This window comes from Dermacentor albipictus, chromosome 2, assembly GCF_038994185.2.
Source record: "Dermacentor albipictus isolate Rhodes 1998 colony chromosome 2, USDA_Dalb.pri_finalv2, whole genome shotgun sequence".
NCBI classification, from domain to species: domain Eukaryota; kingdom Metazoa; phylum Arthropoda; class Arachnida; order Ixodida; family Ixodidae; genus Dermacentor; species Dermacentor albipictus.
The window spans coordinates 124,998,166-125,011,499 of NC_091822.1; the positions used below are offsets into that span (position 1 = coordinate 124,998,166).

At 47.0% G+C, this 13,334-nt stretch overlaps 1 long non-coding RNA gene across 1 annotated transcript; it reads right to left on the bottom strand.

Moving 5' to 3' along the window:
• Positions 1 to 72: 72 nt before the first annotated feature.
• On the bottom strand, positions 73 to 2,549 carry LOC135910727 (uncharacterized). The gene is made up of 2 exons (XR_010567121.1): positions 2,411 to 2,549; positions 73 to 280 (listed from the first exon to the last, which is right to left on the bottom strand). It is a non-coding gene; the product is annotated as an uncharacterized lncRNA (long non-coding RNA).
• Between the last annotated feature and the right edge of the window lie 10,785 nt (positions 2,550 to 13,334).

Consider the following 13,334-nt stretch of genomic DNA (forward strand, 5'->3'; position numbering starts at 1 on the left):
TGTCTTGCAAGAGCATTTTCGGTTGTAGATAATCGCTAATTTCGAGTTAAATAATATATCATGTCTATGTCCTCAAAAAGACAGAAAAGTCATTTTATTGTTGCAATGTGCATAGGTGCGTCAGCTGCATGTGGCCTCCGAGATAGCAGTGGCTTGCGGCGTAGCACAGTCCACTGTGGCCACCACAAGGTGCCACGACAAGCTCTTTCGCTGCCATGTCATTCAACTTTTAGCCGGGGCTTTGCCCTCTTGGCTTCTCCGCTGTGTAGCGCCCAGAATGCTAGCAGAGATGAATAGAGAAAGCATGCCACGTATCAGTTCAATAACTCCACTTATATTTGCAAGTTTGAAAAATACTGCGGCATTAAATTCGTTAGATGACGTCCTTTAATAGTAAGGCCATTCTATGATTAGTTTGGAAGGTTTTCGGACCCCTCTAACATGTATATGTGATGTGCATTACATGTTTTTCTTAAATGACTATGTGAATCACCTGAAGTAGGGTATAGCATGAATAACTACAAGATATTTATGCTTGTTTACATTGAAGCTGTGACCCACCACAGTAGCTTAGTGGCTACGGCATTGTGCTTCCACCGAGCTCGAAGATGCAGGTTTTAGCTCGGCCGCATAATTTGCTTTACTAAGCAACCTTTTTCCTAGAAATTACCTAAATAGACATTTGAAAGAATATATTATCACTCTAAGCTGATTTACTGTTCCTTTTTTAGTGTTCTTTTATATTCCCTCTCATGGGATGAGTTATGCTGGGCCTCCTGGGCTGCCACTCGTGTCGACCGAACGGAAGAAGCAACGCTTTTGAAGATGTGCAAAATATTTAAAGAAACTATATCTAAGGTATTGAATTGTAGGCAATAATTCACTTACCCAAATTCAAAAAGTACCCGAGTAGATTACAAAAGAAAGAAAGAGAAAAGTAGTTAATTCCGAGATACTTTCAGTATGCCATACATTGCACTAACAAAAAGTTCTGCGTCCTTGAAGCGCTTTAGTTTTGTCGAACACGGCAAGGTGTGAATTAACAGAAACTTGTTGGCCCTAGAAAAAAGCTGTTTCTCAACGTTTGTAGGGTTTTGCGAAATGTAATAGTTGAGACCGAACCGAATTGAATAGAACCGGAAGTGAATCGAATCGAATATTTTTCGAACAATGAACAGCTGCTCTCACGATTACCAGGAAACAATGTTCACATCCTGGTATTAATAATGTTAAAAAGTTTCTCCCATCACATAGCATGTTATGAAGCATTGCCCATTAAAAGCGCAAATACAGCACTAGCACCAGACAAGCAATTTGCTTGCATAGGAATCTCCAGATGGAGCGAATGATCGTGGTTGAGCCGTGAAAGGGCCAGTTAAGAAAAAAAAAAAGAAAAAGGTTCTGCAGTATCTTAAATTGCCTAAGTTGTACAGTAGCGAAAAAGTTGCGCTTAGCCATAAGAGGAGGCCTGATTGGCAAGCCAGGAAAAGTAGCAAAAACGAAAGACAGGTGGCGACTCCGCCTTCAAGTTCCTGCACCAGCACGCCATGGCGTCATGGATTTTTGACGGCGGCCACTAGGCATAGTCGTTATCGATAAAGATGGGCTACATATGGTACTCTAAATGAGCCAAAGACTGAACATAGCAAATTTCAAGAACTTTTGCTAAGCCGCATTGGCCCAAATACAAAAGTTTGAAATGCTTGACGTCACACTGACGTAGCGGCGCTGGGCTACCGGGAGGAAATTCAAAAATATTGTTAAGAGGAATCGAGTATGAGCATGCCCTTAGGGGACCGCTCCGCTCCGCGAAGACAAAGAAGTCGGGACATGCGGCTTGAGATGCTGTCAGCCATTCTGTGGTAGCAGCAGCGCGTAAATATTGTAGTATACAGTTTCGTTTCTTCCACGTGTACTCGTAAATCCCTGTGACAATATGAAAGTTTTACCTTCATTTTTCTCATGCAAGCCTGATCCTCTACGTAACTTCATGTTTCATGTTTAATACGGCCGCGGGGGTGAAGTCCATCGTACTTTTGCATTAATTTTGTGTTTTGCGCACAGTTGATTTGAAATATTCGAGATCTATCTAAAACATTGCCAGTAAGGTAAGGCATTGCAGTAAGGCAAGGGACACGAATGCTTAGCGTTTTAATCGAGGTCGTCAGTGCTATATCTGTGTGACGTCACGCCAGCGTACGGAAGCGATTATCGCCATGCACTGTTCCTCCTTCCCACCCTCCCTCTCAACCGTCTCGCACAACGCCTATATTACGCATCAGAGCAACAAACGTTGTTCGACGGTGATGACAACGGGCCGCCCTCTCAGTATGCCACTGCCTTCGCCACCATGGGAGGACATGCCAGCCCGCCGCAGTTTGACGAAACGAGCGACAAGTGGCCAGCTTACCAAGTTCGACTGGAGGCCTTCTTTGAAGGCATTGACGTCACAAACGACAAGAACTCCTTGTTGGTTGCAGCGCTGAAGACCCACACCGTGGGCGTACTTAGTGGCCGATGCGCGCCATAGAAGATGAACGAACTAGCATACGTCCAAGTGGTAGCTTTGTTGCAGCAGCACTTCTCCCCGTAACAAAACGAGATATCGCAGTCTTATCGCATATCAAGTTTTTTACACGCGACCGGCTGCCAGGCGAACCTGTTAAAGATTTCATAGTTGCCATTCGCCAGATAGCGGACACGTGCATCTTTAGCGCAACGATGGATAGAATGCTACGAGATCGCACCGTCTCAGGACTGCAAAGCGCAGGAGTGCGTCGGCAGTTGATTGCGAAGCCGGAGCTGACGAAGAGTGAAGCAGTAGTGATATCAGCCGAAATAGCAGAAGCGAGCGCGCAACAGCAGATGGCCACGCTGCTGAGGGAAGCGTGCGTATATGCGATGGGAAATCAGTCTTGTCGCTCAAGGAATCGGCCACGGATTATTTCGCGCACCCGCTGCGGAACGAAAGGGCACAGACCAGAGGATTGCCGGTTCGTTCGGCTACATGCTTCAAGCCTATCATCTCCGGAGAAGGGCACGGAATGTATATTCGCGCTGGAGGCAGCGGGCAGTCGTGTCAGCCACGTTGGTACATTGAATTGTGCGGGTGTTCCAGTGCACGTGCAGGTCGATACAGGGTCACCGGTGTCGGTCATCACATGGCTCATCTATGAGCAAAACAAAACTGTGGCCCACGCTGCGTGGTTCGCCATTGAAACTGACTTGCTTCCTGAGTAATCTTGCCGTGCGTGAACAGCACAATCGCAAGGCTTCGCGCGGAAACCGGTCGACGGACGGATGCCTGAAAGTCCTCAGATGCTCTGGCACCAATTAACCTTACCCGATCCAGGCGTTCAACAGGCTCGAGGCGCCAGTCATGAACGTGAACACAAGTGAGCGAATGCCTTTCTTTGGGACTGACGATGTCAGCGTAAAGCATTTGGTAACATAATTCGCTGATGTGTTCGCGCCAGGCCTAGGTCACTCTGAGATGCGGGACAAGGTGGTACCGAAGTTCTGGAAAGCACGCGAAGTTCCGTACACATTTCGTCCAAGGGTAGACGCTGAACTTGAACGCCTTTCGGCCGCGGGCATTACTGCCCCGTTCCTCATTCTATAGGTGGGTCAAATCGGTGGTGCTTGTAGGGAAGTAGTAGTAGAAAACTTTATTTGCTCTTTGGTAATGAAGTGCCAGAGGGTGGAGCCCTCAGTTCAGAGCCCCATTAGCTGCTGCTTTCCGGCTGGCCCGGTCAATCGGGTATCGCTGGTCGTCCAAGGCTGTGCTGGAAAGAGCGGCTTCCCACTGGCATCGGGAGGCGTTGAGTATTGCAGGAAGGCCGGGTGGTTTGTAGCATTCCCACGTAGAATGGTAGAGGTCTAGGTGTCCTCCACAGAAAGGACATTTGCCGGGATATTGGGTAGGGTAAAAAGTGTGGTGGAGAACAAGGCTCTCAGTTACGCTGCGTAATGGCCGCATTTGCCTGTGCGGCAACATTAAACTTGCTGTAAATGAAGCGTGTCACACTTAGCAATATCCTTTGCCACGTGTGGAAGATATCCTGGCAACGTTGAACGGCGGTCAGGCTTTCACCACTACAGGCTTGCGTGAGGCTTACAATCAGCTACCGTTGGACGGTGTTATGTCCGCGAAGCACCTGACCGCTCTCACGTCGCACGATGAGGATTTAGCAAAGGTTTAAAAATGGGTGCGGGGTGGCCAAGAAACTTGGGGTCCGAGGACGTCCATTTGCGGCTGTACTTGAACGGGAAGGCTGAGATAATTCGGAGTCATGGGCTTCTATACTGGGTCCATCGCATAATCGTGCCCAAAAGAGCTAGAGCGGCAATGTTACGCCTGCTGCATGATACTCGTCAGGGTATTTGCTCAATGAAGCGGCTAGGCCGCTCCCTGCTGTGGTATCACCGGATAGATAACGAGATTGAGAACATGGTTAAGTCCTGTCCCAGTTGCTACAAGCTGCGCTAATGTCCCGAAGAAATCTCCGGTTACATGGCCAGAAACGGGCGAGCGTTGGTCGAGGCTGCATATCGACTTTGCGGGGCTGATCGATGGACAAGTGCTAATGATTGTTGCGGATTCACATAGTAAATGGATCGAAGTAGTACTCTTGAAAAGCTTCACAACGCACGCCACCATAGAAGCCCTGTGCACCTTGTTCGCCAGGTTCTGTTTGCCCCGGACGCTTGTGTCTGATGATGGCCCGCAATTTACAAGTGCTGAATTTCAGGAGTTTACGAAGCTGAATAACATCGCACATCTCCGGACAGTACCGTATCGTCCGCAGTCGAACGGGGTCGCGTAACGCGCCGTGCGAACTCTTCAAGATTTATTGAAGAATGTCCATGTTTCGTTGAAAACACGCTTGGCAAGGATTCTGCACAGGTACCGAAAGACGCCACAGGCCGGGGGCAGTACATAAGCGAAACTCTGAATGGGCTACGAGCTCCGTTGCAGACTGGACAACGCAGTGGACCGCCGGGGCCTCTCGCCCCACACATTCCAGTTGACCGGCCCCCTCTCGCTGAGCTGTAGCCGGGACAACCGGTCTGGGTAAAGAATTTCGGGTGACGCGAGCCGTGGATCCCAGCCCCGAATCACGTCATCGGACGACGCTCGCACGGTGAGCGCCGATGGTCCCGAGAGGGAGAACACTCGTCGCCACAGCGACCAGATCAAGCCACGACTGGGCAGCATGACCTGAACGACGGAGCGCCAAGAAGCAACTGCCAGCCCCAGAGTATTTGTGACACCAGGGCAAGGGCTGGAAATAAGCGAGTCCGACGCGAACATCCCGACGCCAGCCCTGCTCTGGTAGGGTCGGACACGAAAACAAGCAGACCGCTATGTAGCGATGAACTAAAGTCATCCTAATGCTTGTGGCGGTCTCTAGCACCGACGACGCCGATCAGCGCACTCGTTTGATCGGTACCCAAGAAACCGGTCACAAAGCCGACACGCGCCGACAGTGGCTCAGCTAGGATACTTGCAGGATTAGCAAGTGGGAAAAGAGAAGACAGACACAGGACCAGCGCTGATTTGCCTGCCTGCCTTCTGTTGTCGCGTGGTGTGCGCTAGTTAAACCTGTAAATATGAACCAGCTAGCCCAGCAATAGGTTATACCTGAGCACTTATGGCTCAGTGCGTTTACACAATACACAACGCCGCAGTCGCCACGTGGCCGTACCAAGCAGCAGTCAATGACGGTTTTCTTCAGTGGAGGTAAAGACTAGCGAAGTCGCCGAGTCGCTTCGTCAACAACGGCGGTCGTTCTCTCCTTGGCTATCTCGATCAGGAGATACCCCCATAGGTCGGCAGCAGCAGGGGTCTAGCCAGAAATATTCTTTTGGTGAGGAGGGGAAGGCAGGGGTGCACGCACTTGACCGGAGACGGAGAAAGGAGAATGGGGCTGGCGGCATCCTAGTGCACAAAACACAAGCCAGTCCTCGGTTAAGACGTTTCAAAGTGACAGCACACTCTCTTTTGTATTTTCTTTGTGATTTGAGGTTAATTCAATAGTGACGTGTGTGCCCATGAACTTGCCACTTGTATCCGTAGTGCGTATGTATAAATTCATGTTTCCAGTGTAAATGCACACCCTCGTTTTGGTTGTGTTTCAACCAGCTGTGTGAACCAATGATTCAAGGCCCACTTGTACGATCACAATCCCCTATAGGAAACGATATCTATTGTAACCTTGGAATCGTGCACACAGACCCATCTGGGCTTTAATTAGCCTTTAATGTAGCAATTAACAGGCATCGAAAAGCTAAACGCAGCTAGAAAGCAGGCAATTTTTCTTGAGGTTTTTAGGTGTGTAGTTATATTTCGCAAAACATGGCCTAATTATTCTGCTACACATTATCAAATCTAATTTTTGATCGCTAGGCGACGCCAATAAAACGCTGATCCGTGGGATATCCAGGTGATGCTCCAGTAGCACGAAGAATGTTACGCTAGCAACACTACCAGCGGACACGCATTTTTTAAAAAAATATGTATTGATAGAGAAGAATACTTAATGAGAGGAAAAGTGGAGAGGTTGACTGGAGGAGTGTGTCTGGCCTGCTACTCCACAATGAGGGAAAATGGAAGGGGAAGAACAGGAATCCAGAGGAGGATGAGGAACGAAGATGGAAAAATACTATGTGATAATCACCAGGCCAACCAGTCTAACTGGATCAGTGTGCCTAACAAGGATTCAACAAAGCACATACTGTTGTAAGAAAGCACATAGTGTAACGATGTTAATAAAACAACGATATTTATTAAGGGCGAACTTCTGCCCACAAGTAAAGGTCACTGCGGTCGTGAAGAAATCCGCGGCAGTCGCGTTCTCAAACTGGGCTCGAACCGTCTTCCTCTTTCTTCTCGCGTGGCACCTCGTGCGCGTGGCGCATGCGAGCCGGGTCCAACCGGCTACCCGTGCCACGAAGATCGCTGCCTGTTGCTTAACTACACTACGGTACGGCGTGAACAGTGTCCAATACGAAGGGCGCGCCACTTGAATGTGACCAAGTTGTCGCGGCAATAGCATAATAAAGCAGGTACTAGCACTACACAGCACATACTAGCGCCTACAGCTCATAAAACACATGCAATATATATATATATATATATATATATATATATATATATATATATATATATATGTTTGTGACGCCGAAGAATGACGCAGTGTCAAAACTGTGAGTTCCAAATTTAACTCTTGATTGGGCGGATTTGTGCCCAGCAAAACATGTGGCACTCAAAGCTCAACGATAGCGGTTAGCGCACTCGGCCATCGTCGAACATCTGATCTGCGGGTCAAGCCAACACCACCTAGATAGCACAAGGCCTGTTTACTCCGATCGATTACGTACACTACCTGGCCCAAAATTTCCATTGACAAGGCTGGTGTGATGAAAGTGGTGATCTCAAAATCACTGTTGCCCGCTCGGGAGCATCCCTATTAGATTCTATGGCAGTCGGGCCAGGTAACATGACGTCATGGATCGGAGTGAAAAGGCCTTGCGCTATCTAGGTGGTGTTGGTCAAGCGCGTCGGCTATTATACGTCACTCCTTGAACGTTCCCGCGTAAGCGCTAATGCCCGCGTGTCTCCCAGAAAGTACTACAAAACTCGTATAGCGCATACACCCTGACTATACACAAAGTTCGGCGAGAACACACACAGAAGATGGAATGAACGATAATATTCGGGGAAGTTCCAAATCATGCAGGCGCGTTTTGCGCTGAGCGACAACTTTAAGTTAGCTGGTGAAATACAGTCCCCGATAAAAGAATGCTTGAGTAAACGTGTCAACATACGCATACACTATACACAAAACACTATATGAATACTCATAACTAAACGAAAGCGTGTGCTTAGATAGAGCTATCTACGTATCATAACTACTGATCATACAGAGCACAACAATATTCACATTAATTCAAAGCTGCCCGTTCAGATCGCTTCACAAAGAAAGTCTAACACTGTTTTTACTGTTCGTAGCCCATCCTCGTAATGCTCTCTGGCTCCTAGAATAGTTTCCTTTGAAAGAGATCGGTAGTCTGGAGAAGACACTGTCACTATAATTGTGTTACACTCAGTCGCATACCGCGGTCACACACAGAACACATGCTTAATTAGCCTAAGGGGTAGAAGGGACGCAACAGTCAGGATAATCTGTATTGGTCAATGCATATGGTATGCTTTGAGGTCATCAAAGTAATATTAGAAAGGCGTTCGACAGCGTGGGCGCATCGCATATGATTCGACCGCTCCCCATTATACGCACGCGAATGATGAAATGCTCGTGCTGCACCCCGAGGCGCATGGCAATCACTTGCTACCATTTTTCTTTGGTCTTCTGACACAAAACTTCACCCAAGATTCCAGAAAAAAGCAGACGTACTGGAATGAAAAGAAAATGCAACTACTTCCGTTGGTGTACGTGAACCAACGCGTGCGAGATTGTATGTGTAAGCAAGCCGGACGACACGCTTGCAAACGTTTCAAAACATAGCGTTTGCTCAGCCACGTCCGTGCATGTTTCCCTGCTTTCGCTTTTTCGCTGCTGCTATTCACAAAAGGCTTTTGGCAGAGTCTATCAGTGTTTTTTTTTTATGTACGCTCTCTTCCCCGCACGCAACGCTGTCCTTCAGTGGTGGTCCGATCGAAGTTGTTCAGCTGAACCAACTCGGTATCCTTTATTCTTCAGCGCGATTTGGTACTTTTCGCAGCTTTCTTTTTCTTTGGCTCAATGTCTTCGATGAACATAGGTCTATCTGGCAGAGCTTTTGGGGTCACATCGTATGCTTAGTTATAGTTAGCGCGTCGCGTTAATGGTAGGCAGTGGCATAAAATCTTGCACGAATGCCATCACGCACAGTTCACCATTTAGGATCACGACTCAACGGCTGCAGTTTACTGACGTCACACTTCTCACGTTCTTTTTTTTTAAGTAACGGTAAACACGCGCTTGTTACAAACACCTGTTAAAGTGTGAACGCTGTACAGAGAGGCTCGTCTGCTGTCCAAGCATGCAAACATCTCTTGTCCCAAGGGCTTACGTACGATGTCACGAAACAATGGAGACCGCGCTTATCCTCGCCTTTCGCCGCGCGTGTACAGTGGACTCTTCCGCCGAGCGACGGCAGACTTTAAAGGAAAGCGGCACGACGGCAGAGTTCGATCGTTCACTTCTCGAGTTCTTCCCTGGTACCCGTTCACTGGAACCTGGCTTGATCCTTTGGTGCTCCGGGTGCGTCTCCGATTGACTCCTACACAAGCCACCATGAACTCGGCCCTTCTTTTTGCGGCCACCTGCCTACTCCTGCTGGCCTCCAGGAGAGTCGTAGTCTGCGAGGAGCTCCCCGCGGATGGTCTGCATTGTTTATTCTGGGAATGATGACCAGGGAGTCCGGATTCCATTTCGTTTATACCGTTGAGCACTCGTTTGTTAGTTCAGCGCGCGTGGCATCTGTGTTACGTTTCTGCCGTCCTTTGTATTTCCTGTGCTGTTGCATCAGTGCATAGTTTATACCGCATGTTCCTATTATTAAGGATAATTCAAAAGAAAAAAGGGATTAAGGCATAACGATTTTTGCTAACCAATGTTCATAGCAGCGGCGGACATCAGAATTTGCGCGACAATTGTTAATACCATCATTAACGATCAAAATTTTGCTAATATTTAGCTCTTACTTACTGACTCAATGTAGGGGACATGTTGTAATCGAAGGATTGATGCCAGCCAGTACTCAAAGTATAAGATTTAGCAAGAAAGTTCGTGTCCATAGCACAAGGTTCAAGGAGCACACGGACTAGCAGTTTGTCACCCGACTCATTGAATCATTCGTACTGTTTGAGATAGCAGTTTCAGATAGCAGTTCGGTGAGAAAACATACATTTATAATGTATGCTTTCTAACTTGAAAAGGAATGCATCTTGCTGTAGATATTGGCTTAGTCCTCGAAGTCTTCAAGGGAGAAAGTAGCGACCATGCTCACACTGCAGATTACTACCTTCTCGCACCTCTGATCACTCGAAGATAACTAATCATGTTTTTATCCGTACCCAACTTTACATGCTACAATATATATACGTCATAACTGTCAGAAACAACGCTCAACCGTTTCACCTTATGGACCTTTGACTGATATAGGCAACTTAGTCTATATGTGCTTATCACGATCGCGTCCAAGTCGCAAGCTTTGCCAACCTTTGTTTACCGTTGTCACGGAGGGCCGGAAAGCGCGCTCCGACGCCTTTGTTAACTGCTGCCCACGCGTGTCGGCGAGGTACGTTTGCCTGACGAAGGAAAATCATATGATGGTTACCTGCGAATGCAATCGAAGTCGGCGTAACTTTCAGTGCACGTTTGCGTACACTGTTGGACGCATCCCCCAGTGAACAACAGCCAACCGGACACTTCACGGGTCAGCCTTTCAGTCTTTCGTATCCTATTCTCTCTCTCCCTTGCTGTTTAACGCAAATGACCTACAAAATTTTTAATAATTAAACTGTTTGTAGATTACATCACTACATGGAGTTCTCTGGAAGCTGTACTAGCATTTTCAATTCACTGCGCGACCATCATCAGGAACCAGCGCAAGATGATCAGGCCAAAGCAAACAGACGATATATCTATAGCAATAAGGTGGTTACATATGCTTGCACTGGAGATATCCTAGGCGCCTTGTTCGTCAACCAACATGATGAGAATCTGCGTTTGTTGGCGTCTCGCGCGACTCCAACTCTCTGCAAGATAACCGGCAGGGCGGAGCCTTCAACTAAGCTTTCCTTCTTCCATGAAAGCAGCGGCAGTGGCTATAATACACTTACATCGTCCTAGGCGCCATATTGGAGAAACATAACGGCGAGAAACGGCGTCCGGGACGTCAGGTGCAACATCTATAGGCTTGGAGCTCGTACTTCAGGGATCGTGTGCTGGCGTTCGATCGCTAAACCTGTAGTATGACTTCTTTCATATTGCGATTACCAGGTGACGTATCGCTTAACATCACGTGCGTCATATATGCACTGAATACCGGAAGCATACGATAAACGCTTGAGTTTCGAACGTTTAAGCTTCACAGTGTGAGCGCAGCGCTGATGGATGTATAGCGGTAAACATGACAAGTTTTTTTTAAAATTAAATGCATTGAAGGAGAGATTGATGCCTGTGTGTGGCGCCGGCTACTCCTCTTCTCTTACATGATAGTTGTCGTCGGAAAGTTGTCAACAATCACTAAACTTGACTAATAAACGAACATTCAAGTATTAAGTCTCAGTACTGCAATATCTCCTCCGCCCATCATGTGCAACTCTTGAAAAAGTCTTCATGTTGCTTAGCGCTGTAACCATGTTTCAGAATGCCAGTAACAGACCCCCCTCCCCCCCACCCCACACCACCACACACACACACACGCAAGCGCGTTCATCTGAGCATTAAAGGGCAAGAACTTGTCACGTGAATATTCTTCTGTTGCGCGAACGTGACAAGTTCATGCACTTTTATGCTCCAATGAACGCGCTTGCGCGACCATACACGTAAAACGAAGCTTAGATTACTAATGTTGAAAGCTGGTCTAATTGAGAGATGGGGATAGGTCGGGGGAGGGGGAGGGTGTTGCTACTGGTATTCTGAAACATGATTACAGCGCCAAGGAACATGAAGACGTTATCCCGAGTTGCACAGAATGGACGGTGGAGACATCAACTGGCTTTACTGCGCCAACGCTTACAATGCATGAAAGGCACACTTACACCAAGTTCGGCAGTACACGACATATCTCCCAAATCTCGCGTGCATCACGCCCACGCACCACGCATCTTCTTTTGCCGTTTAATCAAATCACTTACTCGAACTTCCGAGAGACGGTGTGCTAATGAGGTTATCTTACGAATTAGGCAAAAGGCCTCGCATATGAGTCTCCACTTTTCAGCGTTAAGAGGAAGTTCCAGCTCGGGGCCAACTTCGAGGCCACCTATTAGGGTACACGCAAAACGCAGAAATGTTTTTTATGGGATGACCCGTGGACTAATTTGAATGCAGTTTGTTGCATTTAACATAGACAATCAAGTTCCAGTGACTATTTGAAACAGCATCTTGATTTTAGACCTTCATCTATTAAAAAGAAATAAGAATTGCCGAAAATCGGCACGTTGCAGAAAAATGGCAGCATGAAGGTGAGTAATCCGCAGCTCTGCACCAACAAATCATATCGGAGTTCTCTATAAACTGCATCTTTTAGAGCAACTAAAGTGGACAAATGCGATATACAAGATTTACAGCTTACGTGAGATTGCTACGATGTTCGCGAGTGTTCTGCAAGAAGTACTGCTCGCAAGTTATCCTTATATTTCAGAGCGGTGTGTAATACACCAATCTTATCCGCTTTAGGTGAATTATTAAGTACAATTTAGAGAATTATAACTGTTTTTATTGCTGGGGTACGGAGTTACAAACTTTATACTTGAGCATTTTCTCAATTTTTCGATTTTCAGCAATCTCCCATAAAAAAAATTACGGCTTTAACAAAGAAATTGCTTCCTACAGCCACAAAATTCGAACTTTTTATGAAATGCGACAAACCCCACCAAATTCATGCAGTGGTTGCCGAGAAAAACGATTTCTGCAGGATCATGTACTTAGATAAAATCTAACGGACTTCGTTCACATTTCACTGTACAACACTATTTGCGTTGCGCGCGCAATCGGCTTTCGCTGTATAATGAACGACCAAGAAATTTCGGATACAGTAGGCGCCTATAACTTGGTAAAAGTGACAATACGGGGAGAAGCGACCACCGGCTAAAAAGCTGAGCATTGCACGCGTTTGTGGAGACTGTAAACCGGAAGTTTATGGACGTCGTTCTGCAAAATCTATACGATATATCCTCGACCTAACATGTAGGATTATGACCTTGCACTTTTTTTTTTTGTCGATGATTGTCGATAGCGTTCCTTCAAACTGCGGCGCCACAGAGACACAAACCCCCTTACGTATGAAGCATATATTCTCGATTATTTTCCAAAGGGTCACTGTTGTGTATAGAAATTCATACTTGTCCTAAGCTTCTTCTCAGATGCTTAGGCCCCACATTATATATCGGCTCCTAGTTGAAGTGAGTTCGACAGAAAAGATCAGGAGTGTTTTTTTTTCTGCACATGCTCGTGTGCTCTAATGATGTTACACTGCTCTTCTTTACACATATAAAGGGCGTCCGCTGGCAGAGTGGCTAAAAACGAGCCATGGGAGCTTAGGAATAGCAAATGTGTCATCATCGTCGTCATCAGCCTGATTACGCCCACTGCAGGGCGAAG